We start from the raw sequence: 26,672 nt of genomic DNA, 5'->3' as shown, positions 1-26,672 counted from the left end.
GCAAGAGCGAGTAAAAAAAGTTGTCGGTTTGTGAACACGACGACAGGGGCAGTGCAGAGCCGTTCCCATGTTTGCAGCGGAGGGGAGGCCGGAAAGAAGCAGCCTCTCTCAAGTGCGCCGCTTCCCAAGTGTCCCAGTGCTGCTGTGCTCACTTCGGTGTAGGCCTACCTGTGTGGCTGCGAACGTGGCCTTTGTTTTTGGCGGCGGCGTTGTTGTGAGCAGCGATATTTTAATTCGTAAGAATTACATCTCATTTATAACCCCTTTGTCGCCATACGGAGACTCGGTGAACCAAACCGCCGGTTTTATTCACCGGGGCGATTACCTTTGGCTGCATTCAAACAAAAGCACCCGTCTTAGACGAGTGATGTCTCTTCCACCGTAATCGTCGGTCGCGCGGCTCAAGCGCATTTTTTACTGAAATAAACGCCAAGCGAAAAAAATGATGTCATCTTTCGAGCTTGACCGGTCTCCGTAGGAAGCGCGCCTTTCATAAAAGAAGAGAAAAAAAATATTTTTCCAGGCAGTGCCTGTCTGCTAAACTGCTCTTATGAGCATAGGAACAGCCTGGCACTCTGGTTCGTGAACCACAGAGCCGCTCGTTGGCATTCCGTCGCTCCGGGGATCGGTCGCTTGCGCTAATCTCTTTTACTTGCCTGGATCGACCTCGACCACGTGGACGTAGGGGTGTTAAATGCCGCTAATTCTTGCTGAGCACAGTGAAACGTAGCGAAAAATTAGGGTATTAGTGTGATTGGAATAACGGTAGCGGCAGTATGGCACACCAAAATCATCGGATATACAGTCTTTGACAAAAGTAACCCGGCACAGGTGGGTTGTTAATCAGCCGCGTAGCGAAGCACTCATGGCAGCCCTTAAGCTCTGATTCTGTGTAAAGAATGGTGAGACCTTGTTCTTACATAATGGCACCGTTCGGTCTTTAAGGCTGCTGTAAATGTTCCGTTATACGTTCGAGAAGCAAGAACCCATTGCTTGGTTACTTTTGGCAAAGACTGTGCGTAGGAATTATTAGAAAGTGTCCTGCTAGATTTAAAGTTTAATATGATAGAAAAGAACACCTCCGGGGAAATTTATTACCGCATAACATTTCAGGTGGAGAGAGATTATATTTAATGAACCCGGCACTGATGTTTAGCCGGAAGTTCGAGGCGAGATTAAGCGAGCTGCACGACTTATAAAGTGGACAGTGCTTGACTGGCGTGACGTAGTCCAACATTTTCACCCGAATTAATATGCTCAATTATCGTAAATGTTTTTCTTTTTGTCATGTGTCTCGGCTTCATCGCGCTGATTACAAGATATACAACCTCAATTTCTCCAAACAATCGCCCGCACGATCTTTAGCACTTTCTATCGCACACATTTATATTCAGCTAGGTCGATGCGGCTGGTCGCATATTGAGAAAAGCAACGATTGAGTATGTTTGAATGACTAATGATGTGCAGGGTGGACAGAAAAAAATACTTCTTTATTCAGCACTAAATGCAATGTTAATACATAAGGAGAGTTCCGTCATGTTGTACTACAACGTCCCGGTATTTGCGAAGTCGCTGGGACGGTGGAGTGAATTGCACCGGAGATTGCGAAAAGTTTGTTGTACCACAGCACCGTCGGAAATTTCTTCCTTCAAATTATAAAAACTGACATGGCTATTACTAACAGCGAACTACAAATCTGTAGAGACAGCCAGGCGCCGAACTCTAATAGTTGAAATGTTAACTATTAAAATTTACTTAACCAGCGTACTAGTAAAAGCGATTCACCTATTTTCTCCTGTTCGCCAATACAGGTAATACTACGCCGGAAAAGACATAGTGCTACTTCAGAAAAGCACCCCCTCTCTTTTTAATTCGCCTTCCCCCCTCCGCCGGGCATGCTCCTTGGTAAGAGATATTTATTTATTTATTTTACTCTCAGAATACAAAGTACATTAAGGACGAGAGCGGCAATTCACAGCAATATAGAAGATAACAAAAAGGTAAGGGGGCCAACCACTGATCCTTGAGGAACCCCAGACCCAAGTGGTACAGTAGAGGAATCAGCGTCATTAATGTTGACAAATTCAACACGAGAAGAAGGAAATCCACGGATCCAGTGAAGAACTGCAGGGCCTATGTTCGGCACACTTAGTTTGTGTAATAGTAGCGAGTTATTAACTTTATCGAATGCTTTAGCAAAGTAGCAAAGTCAAGAAATGTGCAGTCAGATGAAAAAGCGGAGCCCAAAATATAATGTGCAAGTCCTGAGTAAAGGAAAGTAGCTGAATGTCACAGGAGAAAAAAATTTCGGAAGCCATACTTTGTTAGAGCGAAGAAATTTATATCCCCAGGAAATTAACAAGATGTGTAAATATATGTACCATTATTTTGCATTCTATTGATCTCAAAGATATGGGTCAACGGTCGGATGGATTCTGTCTACCTCCGGCTTTATGTACTAGTATGACCGCAGCACTCTTCCAGTCTTCACTAGTACACCATGATGATACGATTGTGAGAATATTCATTTTCATGAAGATAGAACTGCTCTTTAGAATTTCCTAAAAATTTGCCATTTATACCAATCAGTTCCACTAGAAGATGTTAGTTTCAAATCGGTAATCGTTATAGTGCCTTGCAAGTCGAACATGCTAGGATCCATCGCGAAATGATCGCACAGTTGCAGATCGGGACGTTGAATAACATTGAATGAAGAAGGAAACGATTTAACGAAAGATCATTTAGTACAGTAGCACGGAGGTGGTCGGGAGCAGGTTGGCCAGTGGGTGCAATAACAACACTTTATTGGTTTTTCCAGGTTTTATTATGTTCCAGAGGCGTTTTTGAATAGTCTGCAGAATGTTCAGGAGGGTTACTTTAGTAGATTTCAGTGATCACTAATATACTTAAGCAGCTGTCTTGTATGCTGTCCAATTGGCACGTTTTAATGAATGCTTAGCAGTTCGAAAAGTTTTTCTTAATTGTTTTAATTATATGTAATACCATGGAGCATGGCTATTGGAGTACGCGCGCCGAAGAAGAGACAAGACGAGGAATCATTTAAGCTCATTTATGCTCAGGAATCATTTATGCTCAGCGCTCCATATAACCTGGTAAGAAAACATCTAAAAAGGGGGCTAGTCATTAAGCGCTACAAAATTAGCTTTGTTATAGTCGCTAATGGTCTTGGAGCATTTTGACAATGGTGCATGCGATGAATCGAACGTGAAATGCGAGATATCGAGATCGCTTAGGGTAGGCATATGTATTACCATAGCCTCCTTTATACTTTCTGTGCCTGGCAACCCCGCGCTCCGCGGCCGTCGTCGCCGCTCCTCCTCCCTTGAGAAGTTACGCCGCTGGCTGCCGAGAGATGGCGACAGTGACGTTGGGGCACCCTCGCGAGGCGAGTGCCGGGTGCGCTGTGATGAGAGCAGCCCGGATAGCCACGTGCTGTTGATCTGTCGTTGTTATGTGGGCTGTTTTGCAGTGTTTGCAGTATTAGAGGGCTTTATTTAAGCTTTGATTATTGCCACGTCTTGAAAAACATCCGCTCTCAGTTCCTTGCACGGGACCTTGGAAAGAAAGGTGAGGTTTTCATCATCTCACTTGAAGAAACTCTACGAGATGTAAGAAAGATAGGATTGTAAAACCTGTGATGAGTCTAACCAGAAAACATGTTTTTCCTAACAATATTGAAAAAATGAACGGCTAACGAGCTGTCCAAGTTTTTTCTCCAGACGTTATCATCTGCTCTGGAGTTTTTGAAAGAGCACGCAGGACAGAGCTGCCATACATCATTTGCCTATGCGGAACCAACAATACTGTTTATGAATAGTATCCATCAATGTTTACTACTGCACGACACCAGCAACAAGTGCCAACATATCGAGCAAAATTTTCCTGACGTCAGGCACTTTGACGACAAAAAATGATTCTAGGCTGGAATGGCTGGAAGTTCAACTTATCCTCGTGCCTTTTTCACTGCCCAAACGTACGAGGCACTTCTGCTCACAACTTACTCGACGGCTTGTGCATTCGCTATCTGGTAGCTGAGGAGAAGTTCTGTTTTGTACTAACGCGGAAATTCAGCAGTGACCCAATTGAAGCGCTGTTTGGAACCCTTAGGCGGTCACTGGGATGCAACGACCAACTTGACGTGCGGTCGGTACTCTCAGGACTATAAAGTCTTGAAGACGGGAATTGCCGCGACATCTGAACACAGCAACGTACTATATCATGAGAGTCACCACAGCACTGAACTTAGGACTACAGGGCAATGTGCACTTGGGAGCAGCGATGAGCTTTCAGAGGCTGCTTTGGAAGCCTTGGGACGCTTACACGTGCAGCATGTCCCTGCTTCTCTACCTACATCGCAGCTGTCGGCCACGTTCTACTTACGTGGCTACATCGCTCGTGTGATAAGTGAACATATGGAATGTGAGCAATGCTGTTTACTCACTACCAAGCCACCTACAATACCCATTCGAGCAGTTCACCCGAGAAGGACCGTGGTGGGCTGCTTTACCCATCTGACGAATTACTCTATGTCTTAGGCTGCGGCTGTTTGTGGAGACAAGCTTAAAAGAAAACCCACGACTTGAAAATCAATTGAAAAATCTGACTGATGCAGCTTTTACAGCCATCTGTAAATCAAGGTTGCTGAAGTGCCCTGTCAGTGACAGCAGTCACCGTGAAAATTTTTCTCTACTTGTGGCAACTAGATTCATCAGACCACTGCTGGTGAACTACGCCTCTTCGATAACAGACAAGAATGATGCGTATAAGCCGCTGTTTCGGCAGAAGCCACTCTCACGAAAAGTCATGAACTGTAAAAGTAGTCACTCTTGTAGCACAACTGCTGTTGTGAAATGTGTAAATAAATGCTGGTGCCTTTCTTCTTAAATTTTGTTTTAGCGCAGCGTAAACTAGCATTGTAACTGTTCTATTACTACCGACGCTAGCGGAGCAGTCATGCAGTTTTTCGAGCCATGCCCACATATCTTGAAACTGCATCAAATACCATGTCATAGCATTGCTGTTACTGGCTAACAACTAACGCGATAACTTGTTATCGTTAGAGGATGTCGGCCTCGCAAGTAAATATAACGAATATGTACGATTCATGCTTAGTAGCAGTTATCCCGCGAGGGAATACCAGCGCTCCCATCCTCGCGCCGGCATTCGCACCAGTGCGCCTCGACACCTACGTCAGTGGCGCCCTCAGAGGCGGGAGCGGCGGCGCCGCGCAACTTTCCCGACGGCGCCGCTCCATAGTTTGCGCGGCGCGTTGACAGGCACAGAGAGTATAAAGAAGGCTATGGTATTACGTGTAATGCCTCATTCTCACAGCCGGCCTCCTCTACGGCGCGGCGGTGACGGAGGTGGAAACAACGGCCACAACGGAACGGAGTGGTGGTCGAATCGAAAGAGGCGCCGGACACCGGCAAACCTGTTCGGGTGGGCGCTCGCTGCTCCCACGTGACTCCACGTGAGTCCTTTTGAAGCGAAAAGCTTCACTAGGCTAGTCAACACCAAGTCTAGCGTGGGCCCCGTCGTCAGAAAAAGCTCTTTGTTCAGGGGTCTCCACTGCTCGTTTGTCTCGACGCCTCTCATTCCATCGTTCGTCTAACCTCCCTGACCTCTCTCCTCTCCCCCCTACATATGGGGAAAGACTACACATCCCACGAACGCAGAAACAAGAGTACCCTCCCCCGCACCGCAAGCTCAACGCGGAAGAGGCCAGGGATTGGCGTAGATTACAGACGAACACTTTCCCAAACCTAGATAAATTTCATATTATCTTTCCGGACCAATATGACGGGGTTTGCCCATGGTGTGGCGAGACTCCCACCACATACCACGTAACATGGGGATGCTCTGGCGACAAACCCCCAGATTTAAGCCCGAGTCACACTGCGGAAACACAACAACGACATGAACCAAACACGTTTGCAAGCGAGCCGTCAACAAGTCGTCTAACCAACTCGTCCCACAACTTCTTGTCACACTGCGCGAACGGCAGGGAAACGAGACAGGTTGCTGGGGTGTTGCCTCGGTATGACAGCTTCCGGGAACCGGAACAATAAAAAAACAGCGTTCGTGGGCCCAGTTGGCGCTGTTCGCCGGCCGGGCGAATTTCCCGGAGACACCGCACCAACCAAACCAAGCCCTTTGTGGTGATTCAACGCTTTTGTGCCTTTCTTGCTTGGAAACGTCGTTTGCAAAGTGCAAAAAAGACCGTTTGCTTTCGTCGTAACGCAGTCTGCTGTGGTACGGCGTGTTGCAGGCGGGCGCATAGAGACGGGAAGGCTGCCGTGGCCACCGTCGGCTGGCGGATGCGGCCGCCATGGAGAAACACGTTTCCTACGATCCCCGTCGCATTCTTGTGAATAAGCGTACACTTCTGACGAACGCGGCTCTGTAGGGAGCCAAAAGGAATGCCTTGTTCTAGGGACTGCCTCGGCCGCGAGCTGCAGAAGTTTCTTGACGGGTTTGTGCGCGAGAACCACCCGAGCAGGAGCCGGCATACGAGTGTGCCAGTTGCTCGCGTGAACATGCCGCCGTCGTACTCGTGCCGCCAGGAAAGTGACCTGATCGCGATGATTGTAGAGACGCGCTTTCCATGGGATATAACAGACCCAAAATATCAACGGCGTGACCTGAAGGAATCTGTGTTTCAAGAGATCGATATTTGGGACCGTATTTCGCAGGTGAGCGCGAGTTACCTTTCGTGCTATTTTTGAACTTGAGATGAACAAGAAAGCAGTGCAGCACATTTTTCTTTGCTATAGCAATCGGAATGACTTTAGTGAGTACCCATTTGATTGCACGAATGACGCGTATAATTATACCTTTTTTTAGTACTCTGAGAGCCTGCAACAAACTCGATGACTCAGCAGAGATTGCGGCGGATTTGGAGTGTCCGGCTGGGTTGACAATGCATTGTGGAACAGCAGCGCAAAATACGAAATGCGTAGAAGTAGACGCAGGGCACAGAAAATAGACGCGTGTAGCCCGTGTTTAATTCTCTCGCATGAAGGTTTCGAAAATGCCTCGCTCAGGCGCCTTTCCCAGCCTGTCGATCATCCAGCGTGGTTTCTCTGCGGTGGCAGCTCGCCGTCCGAGTCAGAATCGAGCAAGGCTGCACCTCAGCCGCCGCGCACGGTCATAATTCTTCCGATATTCTGCAAAACCGCCAGTAGCTACGGCAGCGCAACGTTTCTCCAGTTTCCGCGGCTGTGCATACGCACGGAGGAGAGCGCGCGAGCAACAGTAGAGAAGCGCCGGGGAACACGATTGAAGTGGTTTTTCCGTTGTGACAGAGAGTTTCTGAACAAGTGGCGCACATGTGGCCAACACAGGCTGGCGGGAGACAGCGACACGTTTACCCACTGTTCGTGTTGACGCGGTGTGACAGGATCGCCAACCCGACGAAAACGCTGTTTTGTCGGACGGGTTGGCCGACTGTTTCCGCAGTGTGACTCGGCCTTATGCGCCCGCCTGCAAGACGCCGCACCACAGCAGAAAGCATTACCACGAAAGGAAACGCTCTTTTTTTGCACTTTGCACCCTGCTCAGCTCAGAACTGGCGACGCAGCGCGCACTAGGTTAGAGCCACAGCGGTGGCCACTGGGATCCTGAACTAAAGATTCCACCCGTATCTGTACTTTTTTCCTTTTTTTCCCTTCTTTGTTAATAAAGCTTTTCATCATCATCATCAACAACTACCACCAGTTTTAAGCCATGGCATCGCCGAAGCTTTTCGCTTCTGATATCCGGGCTTAACCGAGCTAAGCCCCAGCCATTTTTTTTTTTTGTAAGTGATTGTGCGCAGTGGCCGCTCGCGGGTACTTATTTTCGCACAATGCTTGGACATCAGCGCGCGAGTGGCGCGAATTTGATTACTTTTGTATTTTGTAAATCGTGTACAAAGCTCTCCCCTGTCCTTTCTTGCTATCGCTCCCCTCTATACTCTCCTCACTATACTCTCCCTTTCCCTTTCATTTATGCCGGCTGCAGCTCGGGTGTTTAAAATATTAAATAGCAATTGCCGCGTCCGGCAACACTCTTTTGCTTCACCTTTTTTATTTTTTTTTTAAATCAACCACCAGCGGCACCGGCCGCCCGTTTTCGGGCAGAAACCGGTCCAGAGGCAGCTCTCTCCATTAGCTGCGGGCGCGGCGGAGGCGACGGAGCAAGGGAAAATCCGGCTGTCAGAATGTATGAGAATTGTGAAAAAAAAAACATATGACGCCGGTGTCAACCGAACCCACGACCTCCGGAGGTCGTGGGCTCGGTTCCATACTCTGCCTCCTTCTTGCAAGGTAGCCACCACCCGGATGGTTCCAGTGACATCCACTCTCCGCTTGCGGTTTACAGTCTCGCCATAGCTCCCTCCGTCCACGGTAACCGCCCTCCGGTGAAACTTTCATATGCCCTCGCCATGCCCTCCCTCTTTCACGGTAGCCATTCTCCAGATGGGGATTCCTCCGCTGTCGCCAGACCCTCCTCAGTCGCCTACCGGACGGTTTCCGTTTCTCCCACCCTTCGGTTGCGCCTTCCTGCGTTCTCGCTACTGCTTCCACGTAACCCTTCCAGGATGACTGCCCTCGAAGTGGATCCTGTGGTAGCCACCCGCCTCCTGGTGTTCTCGCCGTACCCTCCTCCTGCCACCGTGGCTGCCTTCCTTTCACGCCTTCCCATCTACTCCTTCCACAGTAACATCGTTCTCTTTCCATGATAACCACCCTCCGTTGCGTTTCCTTCTGATGTCGCCCTACCCTCCTCCTTCTACGGCAACACACTTCCTACCTCTACGGTCACACATCACCATCATCATCAGTAGCCTGACTACGCCCACTGAAGGACAAAGGCCTCTCCCATGTCTCAACAATTAACCCTGTCCTTTGCCGGCCGCGGCCTCCGTATCCCCGCAAACTGCTTAATCTCATCCACCCTCCTAATTTTCTGCCACCCCCTGCTACTCTTGCCTTCTCTTGGAATTACATGCCCTGCCCAAAGCCATTTCTTGCTCTTGATTTCAACTAGGATGTCATTAAATCGCGCTTGTTCCCTCACCCACTCTGCCCGCTTCCAGTGCTTCCACTCTCTTAACGTTACACCTATGAGTTTTCTTTCCATAGCTTGCTGCGTTGCCCTTCACTTAAGCTGAATCCTTTTCGTCAGCTTTCATGCTTCTGCCCCATATAGGTGAGTGCCGGTAAGATACAGCTGTTGTATACTTTTCTCTTGAGGGATATTCGTAAACTTCCATTCATGACCTCAGACAACCCGCCAGATGCGCTCCACGCTATTCTTATTCTTCTAGTTCTTCCCCTCTCCGGATCTGGAGGATAACTAACGTCCGGTTACTCCCGTTGCAACCACCTACCGATTGCGCCTTCTTACGCTCTCGGCGTACTCTCCTTCTATGGTAATCATCGTCTTCCATCCAGGGTAACTACCATTCGGGTGGTTCTCTTGCCAACCATCTACCTGTTGCGCCTTCTTACGCTCTCGGCGTACTCTCCTTCTATGGTAGTCATCGTCTTCCATCCAGGGTAACTACCATTCGGGTGGTTCTCTTGCCAACCATCTACCTGTTGCGCCTTCTTACGCTCTCGGCGTACTCTCCTTCTATGGTAATCATCGTCTTCCTTCTAGGGTAACTACCATTCGGGTGGTTCGCTTGCCAACCACCTACCGATTGCGCCTTCTTACGCTCTCGGCGTACTCTCCTTCTATGGTAATCATCGTCTTCCATCCAGGGTAACTACCATTCGGGTGGTTCTCTTGCCAACCACCTACCGATTGCGCCTTCTTACGCTCTCGGCGTACTCTCCTTCTATGGTAATCATCGTCTTCCATCCAGGGTAACTACCATTCGGGTGGTTCTCTTGCCAACCATCTACCTGTTGCGCCTTCTTACGCTCTCGGCGTACTCTCCTTCTATGGTAATCATCGTCTTCCTTCTAGGGTAACTACCATTCGGGTGGTTCGCTTGCCAACCATCAACCGGTCGCGCCTTCTTACGCTCTCGCCATAATCTCCTTCTTACATGGTGACCCACTTCCTTCTACAGGGTAACTACCCTCTTGGTGGATCTCGGGCCAACCACGCACCAGTAGTGTCTGTGTGGTCCTTTCTTGTGTTCGTCTTGGTTGCGATATAGTTCTTTTGTTACAACATGCACCATCTAGCCCAAGAAGAAGTTGTAAGCCGGTAGCGCCTCTTTCCCTGCTCTTCCTATGGTAACTAACTTCTTTCTTCCAGCTTAACTACCCTCCGGCTGCTGCCGTTGCAACCACCTACCGTTTGCGTCTTCTTCCATTTTCGCTGTACCCTCTAATTCCACGGTACCATCCCCCTCCTTCGAGGGTAACTGCCGTCAGGATAAATCCAGCGGTAACTACCCACCGATTACGGATGCCTGCGCTCGATCTACTCATAACCTTCCTCCTTCTGCGGTAACCACCCCACGAGTGTTTCGCATGGCAACCGGTTATGGCGATGACTACGACACACTGCTGCTGCGATTACTACGACGATGACGACGCGAAGCCCAGCAACTGGTGCTTAACAGCTGTCGCTGTAAAAAATAAGGCAGCTTCAGGAGAGATAATTTTCGGCGGCATCCTCGTCTGAAATAACACACGAAACGCGTGCACGTGCAGAGTATAAAGCCAGGCCCGCATGGAGCGTTTCTCGCAGGAGAAAACGCGCCGCATATGAAATGCACGCGGCCCAGCTGCCCAACTTGCGCAATTAACGTGGTCGCTTTTCGAGCCCGCTACTACCCCCCCCCCCCCTAATGGTGCAAGTTCGGCGGCACGGCCGCGTTTTCACGTGCGAAAAACGCTCCGTACAGTGCAGGCCTAAGAGGCCAGCAGCCAGCTGCGGCCATTTCATTTGTCTCTGTAATTTACGAAGGATCAACCAGCACTAGCCCATGCACCTCTCAGCGCGCGTGCACTGTTTTATTCCGTTAGGACATGACTGGAGCATTCATAATTGCATCATTGCTTTATATTAAACAACAAGGGGCATCAAACAGCTTTGTACGCCGTGCTATGAAACGCTTTCTGCTCGATCTTAAGTTGTATTCTATTACAAAGGGTGGCGTACAACTGAAAAAGTAAATATAAAACGAAACTCCAGTCGCGAGCGTGAGGCGCCATTTTTGTTGATTTAATTTTTAACTTACTATCAGGGCCGGCATGTATAACAGTAACTATAACCGAATCATATTTGAGACAGCGCAAGGACGGCACATAGTTAGGAGACACCACGAGTGCTCTCTTTACTATGTCCAGTGCTTGCGCTGTTTCAAATGTGATCGGTAACCAACAAGCGCATTTCAGAACACCTGTATTAACAATTGCTCACATACAACTGCAAGAGAACGGAAGCAACGCGTTAATTAATGTAAATCCTAATGGGCATTATTTAATGTTAGGCCAAACGCTCTTGGACTGGCTATGAACTTTGATGACAGCGATTTATACAGGAAGGCGATTCCAATGTGGGAATGTCCTTACCAAAGTTGCTGCATGAACAACTAATTGGGCAGAAATAAATTGCGATGTTGTGGACATGATCTAGTCAAGTCGAGTAGAATTGAAGGAGTGCATTTCGATAGTGAGGATGATGTAATGTAGAGTGAAAAATGGTGAAGGGAGTTAGTTTACTATGATATGTAAAAGCTAGCAAGTCAAGGGTGGCTTTTGGAAGTATTCATGCTGTAAGGTAGGTTATGTTTTTAGAGGCCGTGAACGGAACGGAGTTATTCTGCTTCATTTTTAACGACTATACATATTAGACGCACTTGACTCGGCTCCCACACTGAGACAGCATATTCTGTCTACGATGGAATAAGCGACTTTTCAAGCACTGATTTGATTGTTGGAGGCACTTCCAACAAGTTATGATGAAAGTGTCCCGAGGGAAACTGAACATTGGTAATAACAGGCGAGATGTGAGCAGCCCAAACAGGTTAGTTTAGATGTGGACACCGAGATGTTTGTAATGAGCCACTTATTTTGAAATAAGTTTATTCGGGTAGTAATTAGGTGGCTCGCGAAGTGTTCTTGATAAGCGCATATATTTCCAATTCTTAAATTTCATGTACCATGTCTTACACCAGGCATTAATAGCGTTATGATCGGTATCAAAGCCGCTTAAGTCTCAGGTAGCGCGTTTGACAAAGGTAACCAAGCTGCACGGTTTGGCCCTCAGTCGTATAGAGGAGCACTTTAGCTATCCCTCAAGCTGTAACTCTTTCTAAGGTAAAGTGAACCCTTGTCTTCACTTTTCAAGACCTTTTCATCTTCGTCCCCAGGATTCCGGCCCATGCGCCTCGGAAAACCGGTCGCGCCATCTCGTGACAGCCGGCGGCGCGGTGGCGCGTAACTGAATGGCAATGAAAAATAAAAATCAATATCTCGTCACGCATAGCTGTTACAAGCGAGCTCTCGCGCTGAGGTGTCAAATACCTGCTAAAGTTTCTTTTAATAAAGTTTCATCAGTTTGGCTCGAATATTGCGTTTACCCTGCGCGATGAGGTATGGTCGCATAAAGCCTATGACCAGGTCGTGAAAAAAAACCAGTTTCCTCACTTGATCACTCACCGCTGCCCTAATTTACAATATATCGGATTGCACGCGGAGGTTTAGCCAGCTAAATATCCCATCTTTTAATAGATATAAAGTATTTGACATTCGAAACAGGCAAAATTTTTCCTTGGCTATTTTTCTATTGATCATACATCCTCAGCATCCGCAAGAAACGCGTGGCGCCCTCTCTCTGCGTGTTTGGCTAGGCGCACGTCTACGCTTTGGTTGATTGCTTTAGGGAGGGTGAGTCATGCTGTATGAATGCGCGCTTTTATGAAAGTATCCCTGTCGGAAGGATGCACACAAACATGGGCTGCTACAAGAAAGCGCGCGCCCTGTATGTGTATATAGAGAGAATTATAAGGAAATTCTTGTACTTGACAGGTACATTTATTACTGCAAGCGCATACAGAGACTACAGGAAGATGAGTGATAGTGGAATTGCGTGTGCATTAAGAATATAAAGCAATGAAACTTAGGCATTTCTGTTGAAGTAGTGTAACGCGCAATTCTAGGACGCGCGTACTTACAGCTCATTCAACGATGCTTGTAACAGGTGAACATACTTGCTACTTTTCCTTACTTGCACCGTGCGTAGAAGTAATTGAAATCTCGCATTATTCGCTTCAGGTTAACGCTCAATAGCAGTCAGCTCTTCTAAATTTTTGGCGATGTGGTCAAAATTGATAACACGCAGCAGTGGCGGCAGTTCCTTCCATCGTTTAATCCCTCGTCTTGCTGTTACAGACTTCTTACTACGTGCACGCATGATCAGCTGGCAGGCCATCGACAAATAGCTGCGCTACAAGGGAAGCAAGCGCTACGTCATCACCGGACAAGACTATAAGAAGACAGCTTCGCCCCCGGCGCGGCCACATAGCACGCAGCAGTGGCGGCAGTTCCTTCCATCGTTTAATCCCTCGTCCTGCTTTTGCAGACTTCTTACCACGTGCACGCATGATCAGCTGGCAGGCCATCGACAAATAGCTGCGCTACAAGGGAAGCAAGCGCTACGTCATCACCGGACAAGACTATAAGAAGACAGCTCTGCCCCCGGCGCGGCCACATAGCACGCATTAGTGGCGGCAGTTCCTTCCATCGTTTAATCCCTCGTCTTTCTGTTACAGACTTCTTACCACGTGCACGCATGATCAGCTGGCAGGCCATCGACAAATAGCTGCGCTACAAGGGAAGCAAGCGCTACGTCATCACCGGACAAGACTGTAAGAAGACAGCTCTGCCTCCGGCGCGGCCACATAGCACGCAGCAGTGGCGGCAGTTCCTTCCATCGTTTAATCCCTCGTCTTGCTTTTGCGGACTTCTTACCACGTGCACGCATGATCAGCTGGCAGGCCATCGACAAATAGCTGCGCATTTGTCTTTTTTCTGTTTCCACCCTATTGAGAATCAGACGCCTCGAACTCTGCTTCATCGACGACGCATTAGCGAAAATGGAATGATTATTTTCGGTAGCATGCTATCAAATACAGATTGGAGTGAAGTCTTAAGCATTCAGAATGCCAATGATGCGTACAATGCTTTTGTTGACAAAGTAATTAAATTCTATGAAGCAGCATTTCCTGTTGAGAAAATCGTTAAATGTCGCAAAGCAAGAAAGCCATGGATTACAAGGGAACTTTTGGAAAGAATAAATAATCGAGTCAGGTTACTTCAGGAATTTGTCAGGACTAAAGATATAAGTAAATTTTTGCAATATCAGAAGATTAGAAACAAGCTTAATACCGACCTGAAGAAAGCCAGTGCAGAGTATTATGTTAACAAGTTTACGACGGTTTACGGCTGCCCTGAAAAAGCTTGGCCTCTAATGAAATCCCTTCTGTCGCAAAATGCGCATACTGCCCCACAAGAACTCATAATTGATGGCATTGCTTATGCAGGCTCCACATTGGCTGAAAAATTCAATACTCATTTTCTAACGTCGGGCATTACGCATATTTGCGATAGCGCCCACTCGGAATTGTATTTTGATGATCGGTTGGCAGATACAATATTTTTATCTCCAACTACGCCGTATGAAGTTGAATCCGTGCTGAAAGGTCTCAAGGACAACTGTGCTATCGGGTACGATGAAATAGCAGCTCGTGCAGTGAAAGCGGTGGCTAACCTGCTAAGCTTACTTCTTTCACACATCTGTAACTGTATCTTGCGTGATGGTTTGTTTCCTGAAAAAATGAAAATTCCCCGCGTCTGCGCGGTACACAAGGGAGGCAACAAGAACGTTTTCGGGAACTACCGTCCTATTTCCGTGCTTCCGGTGTTTTCAAAGACAGCGGAGCACGTAATCAACAGTAAATTGGGTAGCTTCTTATACAGCAAGGGCGTCATCAAACCGCAGCAGTACGGGTTCCAGAAATGTAATCAGTAGAGTCTGCTTTGTTAAACATAAAAGAAAAAATAATTTCGAACATTGAAAATAAACTTTACACTGTAGGCATATTCTTAGATTTCAAGAAGGCCTTCGACTCCATAAAACATGACATTCTTTTATATAAACTGGAAAGATACGGTGTTCGTGGAACTTCGCTACGTTTAATCAAGAGTTATTTGCAGAATCGACTCCAGTACGTTGGGTTTGGTAACGTTAAATCAAGTTTGCAAGTTATAAAATATGGTGTGCCACAGGGTTCGATTTTAGGACCATTACTGTTCCTTCTCTATGAGTAAGGGCTATGAACTCAAAAATACCGATTTCAGCATTTCGCGAGATTACTCGAAAACGGTTCGTGCGAAACGCAGCCAACTGTGGAAGTATGCCAAATCAGTAAAAAAATAAGGTGACAAGGTCCGTTTGTCTTTTGATAAACTGCTTATCAATGGTGTCTCGTATTTCTGGGATGATCAAACCAGTAGCGCAGTACGCGTGTCCCTTGCCTGACGCATCCCTTCCAGTTCTCCTAAAGTGGCTGTCAAACCAACCGTGCGGCCAAACGCGCAGCGTTGCTCCAATTACGATGTCAGTTTTCTGTACACTAACATAAGGAGTGTTCTTTCTAAAAACGTAGCTCTTTCTTCTTTAATTGATTCATGCTGCTCCTCGGTCATCGCGCTTACCGAGACTTGGTTAAATGACATGGTTCCTGATGATGTCGTTTTCGCCTGTGACTCCGAATTCAACATATTTCGTTGTGACCGCACGGGCCGTAGAGGTGGCGGTGTCCTTCTGATAAGTGCTCACTGCTGTGCCTATCGAGGTCACGTCGTACCTAGAATCGGTATGGGTTCGGTTGAGTTGTGGTCCCACGGTCGCCATCATTGGCGTCATTTACCGCCCTCCGGACATGAATTCTCATTCGCAAGTCAGTTTTCTAATTTACTAAGCGATCTTACTTGTCGTTTCCCGAATTCAAGCTTACTTTTACTTGGTGACTAACTTTCCGGCTATTAACTGGTCGTCATTAACAGCTCCTGCCAATGATCCTGAAGCTCAGGCTTTCCTCCAGTCCCGTCTCGACTTCTCTTTGCAACAACTTATTTCTGAACCTACGCGTCGTTCCGCCACTACAGCCAATATTCTCGATCTTATCTTGACAAGTGATCCTTACCTTTGCTCCAACATTGCGCTCTTAGAAGACCTTTCCGACCATTCCATAATCACGGGTAACCTGAATTTGGTGCCCCATAAAAATGTAACTCGTACTAAACAAATAAGGTGCTACAACCGAGCAAACTTCGGTGAAATAAACGCTCAGTTGTCAGTCTTCGCTGATCATTTTCTTCACGATTTTTCGTCACGCTCCGTGGAAACGAATTGGAACCTGTTCAGCGTGAAACTTGCTACTCTCATTGACAGATTCATACCCGTCATCAGTATCCCATGCACTAACACAGCGCCTTGGTTTAATAGGCATCTACGTCGCCTTAATAACAAGAAAAAGCGCCTTTAAAGACAAGCCGACAAGAACAGACACTCCGAATCTTGGCAACGGTACAAACTATGTGATAAGGAATATCAGTCTGAGTTGATAGCTGCACGTAGGCACTTCTTCACACACGATCTACGGGCAATGCTAACAAACAACCCACGGAAGTTCTGGCAAATAAACCCCGCTAATCATCCTGACATTACTCTTACCAACGCGGAAGGCAGCAGTGTTCCAGTGGCCTAATGCGCCGAACTTTTCACTAACGCATTCACATCCGTTTTTACCCGTGAAGATCTCCCTCTACCTCCTATTTCTGTCAGCACTTCTAATACGTCAATGTCCGAAATATGTATCACTGAGACCGGTATCTTATCCTTACTAGGGAAGCTTAAAACAACATCAGCATCAGATCGCCTTGGCTTTAATAACAAAATACACAAAAATTAATCTGATGGTATTCATCGCATCTTGTCCGCTATTTTTTCACAATCTCTATCATCAGGCGTGATTCCGCTGGATTTGGCGCGCCTAGCTAAAGTTGTGCCAATTTTCAAGTCTGGCGATCGTTCCTCACCCCTAAATTACCGACCCATTTCATTAACTAGCACTGTTTGCAAACTTCTTGAACACGTAATTCACTCGCAGGTAATTAACTATCTTGAAGAACATAACATTATCTTTAAATATCAACATGGGTTCCGTAAAGGCTACTCATGCGAAACGCAACTTGCCGGATTCATTCATCGATTGATGCTGGCATTCAAGTAGACTCCATATTTCTTGATTTTTCTAAAGCTTTCGACAGAGTACCTCACAACCGGTTACTAATGAAACTAGCACTGCTTAATATTCACCCTCTTGTCATTGCATGGGTTAAAGATTTTCTCTTTTCCAGGTCGCAATTTACAACTGTCAATAACCACAATTCGTCTTTCAGCGAAGTACACTCTGGCGACCCACAAGGAAGTGTGCTTGGCCCCTTTCATTTCCTAATATTTATCAACGATTTACCGGATTCCATTTCTTCCCATATCAGACTTTTTGCTGATGATTGTGTAATTTATCGCAAAATTTATTCTAACACCGATTGCCAATCCCTTCAATCTGACCTGGATTCAGTAACAGCATGGTGCTCAACCTGGCTTATGCAACTTAATCATTCAAAAACTAAATTGATCTCTTTTACTAACCGAATGTCTCGAATTCAAACAGCATACTCCTTAAATAATAGCTCACTCGAGCTAGACACCACGTATAAGTACTTAGGACTTCACCTTCATTCAGACTTAGCATGGAACCACCATATTAACCTTATGCTTGCATCTGCTAATCGGTCATTAGGTCTCTTAAAACATAACCTAAAGCATGCTCCTCCTCACCTCCGTGCCCATGCCTATACCACTCTAATTCGACCTAAAATTGAATATGCCTCGGCTATTTGGGACCCTTACCAATCTTACCTAAGAAATAACATTGAATCATTGCAGAACCAGCCGCCGCGGTGGCTCAGCGGTTATGGTGCTCGGCTGCTGACCCAAAAGACGCGGGTTCGATCCCGGCCGCGGCGGCTAGAATTTCTTTGGAGGAGAAATTCTAGAGGCCCGTGTACTGTGCGATGTCAGTGCACGTTAAAGAACCCCAGGTGGTCGAAATCTCCGGAGCCCTCCACTACGACGTCTCTCATAGCCTCAGTCGCTTTGGGACGTTAAAACCACATAAACCAAACCAAACCATTGCAGAACCGCGCCGTTCGTTTTCATTACTCCGATTATTCACGTAACACCAGCATAACACCCTTAAAGAAACGCGCAGGTCTCCAGGATTTATGTCTCCGCCGCAAAATTGCACGACTATCACTTTTTCATAAACTTTATCATCATCCATCACTTCATAACGACTTTTTTTCTTTCCCTCCTTCGATTTTTGACCGCCGCGATCATCCCTTTAAAGTTAGGCGTTTCACGTCCAGAACATTTAACTATGCGCATTCATTCTTACCACGCACAATATCTGACTGGAACACTCTGCCTTCACATATCGCAACCACCACTGATCCTGATAAATATTTTAAACTTATATCTTCAATAACTACTGCTTAACTCTTCGCATACATTGTTATTTTATTTGTTCATGGCTTCCTTTTTTGCAGGGTATGTTACTACAATGATTAATTGCATTAGTGTTCTGTTTGTATAATTTTAATACTGCAGTAATCTTCGTTCTTTGCTGCGCTGCCATTCTTTTGATTCTTTCGCTTACTTATGTCATGCAAAGTATCTTATTTGTGCTTTTGTTGGTTGTTTTATATTTGTGGTTTTGTTTTATTCTGTTCAATTGCCTGTGCCCCCCCCCCCTATGTGGTACCCTCTCGAGGGCCTCTAGGGGTATTCTGTATAAATAAATAAAATAAATATAAAACGATATTGTAATGATACCGCAGACACCTAACATTATCTTGTACGCAGATGACACAAATGTATTTTCCAGTGGTCCCGATCTTGTGGAAGTAATGGATACGGCAAATGAGTGGCTTTGTATTCTGTCGACATGGTTATCCTCAAACAAACTAGCCCCGCGTACTGTACGCTGTGAGTGCACGTTAAAGAACCCCAGGTGGTCGAAATTTCCGGAGCCCTTTACTAAGGCGTCCCTCATAGCCTGAGTTGCTTTGGGACGTTAAACCCAAGTAAACCAAACCAAACCAATCAAACAAACTAGCGCGTAATGTAGAAAAAACCAATTATATAATATTCCGAGCAAGGAATAAGTTAATTCACAATAATATAAAGTTAACATTTCAGGGCCATCAAATTAATAGAGTGGATGTACATAAGTTCCTAGGCGTGTACTTCCATGAACATCTGAGCTGGACACATCACGTATCAAAACTGCGGATAAACGTTTCAAAAACGCTTGGCCTCCTCAAGAGGTTAAGGTTTATTTTGCGAGCTTGGTTTAAACAGAAAGTCTATTACACAATGATTTTCTCCCGCCTATAGGAGGTATTCACTGAGGCCGCGCTACCAGACGGCGCGAGCGTCGCCGCGGCAAACGCGCCATGTTTGCGGTCGTTTCACGCCAGCTCGCGCAGTGATCACGGTACGCCGTGAGGTACCCGGCAGTGATCCGTAACATATTTGCACGTGGTTACATGCATCAGCGACCGCGTACGCTTATTGTGCATGAAGTTTGCAGCAGAATTCCTCTGTGCCGTGATAAAACAGAGCTGCCCCAACTCGGCAGCAAAACTGGCTGGCTGCACTGCACGTAAAAATGTACACGACTTGCTGCTTTTAATATCAGTTGATAACTGTCAGCTAGTCATTCAAGGCACATCGTGGATAAACAGCACGATTAACTACCGAAATTCCAAAACTGGCGCCGCAGAAACTGATAATTCCAGCGGCAGAACGGTCAAACAAATGCTCGCAGCACGAACGTCAGACCCAGCGAGAAAATTTTGCAGTTTTGATTGTAGCTACGTAGCGCTGCTTCGAGCCGTAGCAACACGTCACTTTCAGCAGATAGAGGTGACAAGTTAAGCTACAGCTAAGCGAACAGACCCTTCGAATTACTCACCTCTCCAAAAACAGCACTTCGGCTTTCGGCACCTCGGCCTTCGGCACCCTAAGCACGGCTCTTGGACTCACCCGCTTGTCAAGTAATTGCACCCTCTCATAGGTTTGTATGCTTTAATTCCTTGGCCTGTCAGCAAACTTAAGCCGTGCACAAGGTGGGCCTCGATACCGGTGAATTCAACGCGCGGAAGCAGTCCTGTACGTCGCACACCATGCCGGCGCCTCCGCATTCCTACGGGGGGTCGACCTTTTCACAAAGTAGAAAGAAGCGTGCCCGCTCTTTTCCGCTTCGCACAGTTCACGGAATATTCACTCAGTCACGCGGCGGTACGGGTCGGGCGGAAATTACCTGCGGCGAGACGCGAAATACACTCACATTTCACCCATCACCAGCTACTTAAAGGCTGCGGCTGGCTGCGGCGGACGCGCGCGCGACCACCAACATGGCGAATGCCGCGCCGGTCGCTAGCGCCCCTTGCGGATGACGTCATGTGAATACCTCCTATACTACTGCATACTAGTTTGGGGCAGCACTGGTAAGGATAACTTAGAAAAAATGTACGGCCTGCAAAAGAAGTGTATTAGATTTATAGCAAATAAATCGCGATATGAACAATTCCCTTTGTTTTTAAAATATAAAGTATTACCCATTACTTATGTGTTCCAACAGAGCCTGGCAAACTACCTGTATTTAAAAATCAAATCACACGGACAAAATTTCGTTACGAGATATAGCAGACCAGACTGTGGTCATATGTTAGGGGAGGAAAAATACGTGAAACAACGCGCTAGAACAACCTACGGTGAGGAGTCAATAGATTATCAGCTACCGTTATTACTAAACACGTTTCCAGAACTGCATTCCATCGCAAATGATTCTAAAACACGCTATTCTTTTAAAAAACAAGTGAAAGAAGCACTACTGCTAAAGGTTGCAGATTATTATCAAATGTCGCGATAATATTTTCATTTTATCGTGACCTCAAAAGAAAAACCTGAAATAAAAAACAAAAGGCAGCCAATACGAGCTGGCTCATATCGAATGTTAACTCAGAACCAGGACTAGCCTTCAATCGTGGTTGTTGGCGAGTTATACCCTGATAACGTTTTCAACCTGATGTTACCTGAGACATCACCAAAGAATGTGTGAAACTGTTTTGTGCTGTTAGCTTTTTCTTGTCGATACTCTGTTTTTGCTTTTATTACTTATGTATATTTCTTTCTTTTGTTTTGATTGTCTTGTTGGCTTTTTCTTGTCGATGCTCTGTTTTTGCTTTTATTACTTATGTTTATTTCTTTTTGTTTTGAATTGAAAAAGACTGCGCTTGAATGTGATGTGATTTCTCTAATGTACAAGGTCTCCTTCAGCAAATACTGGCACTGTTCGCCGCACAGCGTGCGTGAAGGTCACGAGGCCCCGTCAGGCGCCATATGGACGCCTTTTGCCTCGTGAACCTCAGCAGATATAAAAGCAAAAAATTCCCAAGTATATGTACCCCGATTCTGCTGAAATAAATTTCATTTCATTTCATTTCATTTCAAATGCCGCACGAATGCATTGAAGTCACTGTACCTCTGTAGTCTCATAATTGAATATAACGCCATTTCTGTAAGGCGTACAGGCCCAATCAAGCCGAATTCGTTTGGTTTCTAGTTGCACTCCTGTCATCTCTACGTATATAGATGTCAATAAACTTGAATCGAATGTTTCAAGTACTGCAGGATTCTATGTAGCAAACCTGGTACTCCGTTTCGTGCTTAATTCGCTAACTCATTATGCGCATTAGGTAATTTGTCCAGTGTAACAGTTCGTAGTGTGGTAATTCACGGCATTTTTTCTAGGTTGTTAAAGTGCCTCCAATTATTCGATGGTTCGCCTTCGCTAAGGGCTTTGCCATTGCCGGTAATTGCCATTGCCGGTCATTGCCATTGCCGGTCATTGCCATTGCCAGTTTGCCATTTGCCTGTCATGTCAAAGGTGTATGTAAACTACGAAGAAATAAAGCAGAGTTCATAGAACGGCATATATTGAACTATTCTGCTGACAAAATTGCCGTCTGCTCTGCAGGAAGCTATGCCTTTTCCCAAAGCAGCAATCCTGAGGCAAATCCTAGTTAAATGTTTGATTTTGTCATTTAAGTGAGAAATGAACGCCAAACAAATAAGTTCTTATAGGATAACGCGACGTTTCAAAACTGGCTCTGTTTCTGCTTTAAGGCGGCAGCTGGGCGCTGCATCCCGGCCACTTGTACAATGTGCCGCGCGCGCGATTCATTAGCGACAGGACGCTACGTGCACGCGGCCTTGAATATGCAGTGAATTTACACATCTTGAAAATGTGTACAACAATGCGTAGGCACTAGCTCACGAGCGGCGCGAACTTGTTACTTTGTATTTTGTAAATGGTGTATAAAGCTTCCTCGTCTTTTCTCTCGGTCACTTTCCTCCGTACTGCTCCTCTCTATCCTCTCCCTGTGACTTTATTTCCGTTGACTGCAGCCCTGGTGCTTCCTTTTTGTATTTTTTTTTCAGTAAACCATTACTTCTACTTCTTCAAGGTGTGACTGCGGGCGCGTTGCAGAGGCTTTTTAATAAAAGCCCACATAAGGTCGACCGCAGGGTCACGGAACCCAGACAACAATTACCCCTCTCCTGTGTCATGACTCAAGTAGCAGTTTAGTTTTATCTCCAGCACAATGGTTGCATCGAAGTCAATCTTCTCGTGACATGCCTGGAAGTGCTCGGCCACTGCGCTTCGCTTTCTGGTCATTTTTCTGACATAAACTCTGTGCTGCTTCACCCTCTCGGTCATATTGTTGGTGTCCCCAACCTAAGCGACGTTTACATGACGGGGTTGAGTTGAGGAGTTGGGTTGAAAACCGGTTAATGGGTTCATGTAACCGGTTCATGCAACTACATAGCACTCCTAATGTACCAAAAAATAAAACATGACTTTAAATCTTTCTCTCATTCTTATTTTAATAGAGAAATCATGCATAACTTGCGCACAATTTCTTTGATTGGTTCCCGGCCTCGCACTAAGTACGGCACCCAGACTACAGATCACCAAATAACAGTTTTATGCAACACATATCCAACATTAATTGCTTGTGCCCAGGAGAATGTGACCATTCACCAATTCAAGAAGAAAATGGGCCATCTTTTGAAGACCCCCGTGTGAATATTTGTTATACATACCTGCTGCATTCATTGTTACTCCTACTGCTCTCTACTGTTTGTTTTGTTCTGTGCGAATGTGTTTTTCTTTTCTACGCCACTTACTATCGCCCGTTTTTGATGACTTCTTAGGATAGGATAGGAAAACTTTTAATGTCCAACAGAAAGAGGGTAGCCAGAGGGCTACCCGCCTAGACGACGGCCGAAAGGTCTTGACTCTCGGCGGCGGCTTCGGCCAGTCGGACGAGTTGTAACTGAGTCGCCGGGTCGGAGCTCAGTAGTAAGGTCCCCCATTGATATTTTGTGTTTATACCTCGTCCCTCCCGGGGAGCATGAGGACATTCCCAGAGTATATGGTCCAAGGTGGCCCTATAGGTTCGCAGTTTGCGCATTTTTCTGGAAATTGCCCTGGGTACATAAGACTCCAGAGGGCCGGGTTTGGAAAGGTGTAAGTTTGTAACCGGCGCCAGTTGATGGCTTGGTATCTGGACAAGGATCTATCCGCTGGAGGAAGTCTAGCTCGTTGCAAACGATAGTGTTGTGTAATTTCTCTGTAGGTCACCATGCGATCCCTATCTGTAAAGACCACCTCGCTCGGGTCCGCCCGGAAAGAAAAGCCTCGGGCGAACTCGTGGGCCGTCTCATTACCAGGCAGGGATGCATGTGCTGGTGTCCAGACTAGTGTAATTTTCCGGTCTATTAGACGGCTTACAATTGTATTCGTTAGAGGGGAGACCCGGCCCCTGCTGAAATTTAGTATGGCAATTTTGGAGTCACTGATGATGTATCTCGCTTTTGTGCCTACACAAGCCAGTGCTATGGCAGCTTCCTCTGCAGTCTCTGGGTTACCCGAGAGTATGGAGGCACTTATTTTGAGGAGTTGTTTATTATTGACGACCGCGACGGTCATCATGTTCTTACCATACTCAGCGGCATCCACGTAGACCACGTCCTCGTCTTTGTAGGAGCGGAAGCGTTTCTCTAGCGCCTCTGCCCGCTTGGCCCGGCGCACTGAATGATGAATAGGATGCATATTCCTGGGTAATACGGGTACAACTATATTGTCTCGAATCTTTCCGAGCATGTCAACTTTGGCGGTTGTTCTGTTATCTCGGCTCAGATTGAGTTTTTCTAGAATGGCCCTGCCGGTTGTAGTCTCGGCTAAGCGTTCGATTTGGGACGTTCTCACTGCTTCCGTAATTTCTTCCAGGGTATTATGCATTCCTAGCTATAGGAGGCGGTGAGTGAATGTACGGATGGGCAATCCGAGAGCTTGTTTCGTGCATCGCTTGATAATTCCATTTATCTTTTCCTTTTCTGAAACTTTAAGATCAAGGAAGGGGGCAGCATACGAGATACGGCTTACTACGAACGCCTGTACCAGCCGTAGGAGATTCTGCTCTTTCATGCCGTGTCCTCTGTTGGCAATCCGCTGTATGAGCCGCATAGTTTGTTGCGCGAAGTTTTCCATCTTAGTTATTGCATCACCGTTATACCCGTTGCTTTGTATAATCATTCCTAAAATTCTGATTTTTTCAACATGAGGAATCTCCGCCCCTTGAGTTTGTAATTTGATGTTAGGGATGGTTCTAGTTTGTCTTTGATGCAGAGGTCGATAAAAAAGTTCAGATTTCTGCGGCGAGCATTGCAAGCCCCTACGGCTGACATAGTTTTCGACCTCATTTATGGCCTTCTGTAGCGTACTTTCGATGTGCGCGTTGTGTCCACGGGTCATCCACATGGTGATATCGTCCGCATACATGCAGAAATTCAAGCCATCTATCCTCTCCAGTCTCTTCGGGAGCCGTATCATGGCCACGTTGAAGAGAAGAGGGGAAAGTACCGAACCCTGAAGGGTGCCTATGCTGCCCAAGTGTATGTCTTGAAACTGACTTTCACCAAAGTGGATGCGCGCTATCCTGCCCGAAAGGAAATTGGCAATGTAGTTGTATGTGCGCTCCCCGACGTTTAAAAGAGCCAGGTTTTCTAGTATCGCCTCGTGTTTTACATTATCGAAAGCTTTAGTGAGATCAAGTCCCAATATTACTTTCGCATCCAGCGACTTAGTGTCTAATATGTCATGTTTGAGCTGTATCATGACATCTTGCGTGGACAAATGCGATCTAAAACCTATCATCGAATGGGGGTATAAGTCGTTGTCTCCCATGAAATTGTTTAGTCGCGTTTGTATGACATGTTCCATCAGTTTTCCTACGCAAGATGTGAGGGATATAGGCCTTAGAATTTCTAGATTGAGTGGTTTCCCTGGCTTAGGTATGAAAATTACCTTAGCGGTTTTCCATTGTTTGGGAATCTCACCCTTCTCCCAGCATTCTTGCATGGAATTGGTCATCGCCGTTATAGATTTGTCATCTAGGTTTCTAAGCATTTTGTTGGTTACACCATCGGGTCCGGGGGCTGATTTGGCTTTCAGTTTTAGTATTTCTGCTCGAACCTCGAATTCGTGAATAGGGGCGTCTAGTTCGCTGTTGGATTTACCCTCATAGCGCGGTAAGGAAGTTTTGGTGGCGGAGCCTATATATCGACAACGAATTGCATCGAGGAGCTCCTGCTCCGAACCTTCAAATTTATAACCTAATTTCTGTAAATTTTGTCGCTGTGTTAATTTACTACCTTCTGGATTGAGGAGGTGCCGAAGGAGGTTCCATGTTCTGGCGAGGCCGATATTGCCCTCAAGCTGGTCGCACATTGTTTCCCAGTTCTGATCGCAGAGTCTAAGTGCATATGCCTCAATCTCTTTGTTGTGGCGCGCTAGGCGTCTTCTGAGATTGCGATTCCACCTTTGTCTCTTTGATCGCTTTTCCATACTAGCTTGGGCCTCCCACATATGAAGAAGGCGGCTGTCTAGTACTTCAAGTTCCACGTTGTCGTTGTCGTCGAGCGTTTTAGTCGCATTCTTAGCATCCCTGCGGAGTTCCTCCGCCCAATGTTCTATGTTTGATTTCTGCCTTTCTCCCGTCCTGGTTACGAGCGTCGCGGAAAGCGTCCCATTCGATAATATACGGGGACCGCGTTTGGCGCTTGGCAGGGCCAACGTCAGTTTCCATGACAAGTGTGTAATGGTCACTGCCTAGGTTTAGCAAGGAGTTGGACCAATTAGCTGTACCCGCATTCTTCACCAGGGTGAGGTCTGGGGACGTGTCAGCGCACACGCTGTTACCCATTCTTGTGGGGGTGAGAGGATCCGTGAGCAGGGTGAAGCTCATCTTCTGTATGTCTAGCCATAGCTCTCTCCCGTTCGTAGAGGGCCGCGGGTAGCCCCACGCAGGGTGGTGGGCATTGAAGTCACCTAGAATAACCAGTGCGTGCTTGTTGCCGATACGCATCACTTTCCTGAAGAGGGAGTCGAATTTAACTTTCTTTTGACTTGGAGTGATATAAATATTCAGAATGAAAAG

The sequence above is a fragment of the Amblyomma mixtum genome, chromosome 3 (genome assembly GCF_055824585.1).
Source record: "Amblyomma mixtum isolate Tamu chromosome 3, ASM5582458v1, whole genome shotgun sequence".
Lineage (NCBI taxonomy): Eukaryota > Metazoa > Arthropoda > Arachnida > Ixodida > Ixodidae > Amblyomma > Amblyomma mixtum.
This window is presented reverse-complemented; position numbering follows the sequence as displayed.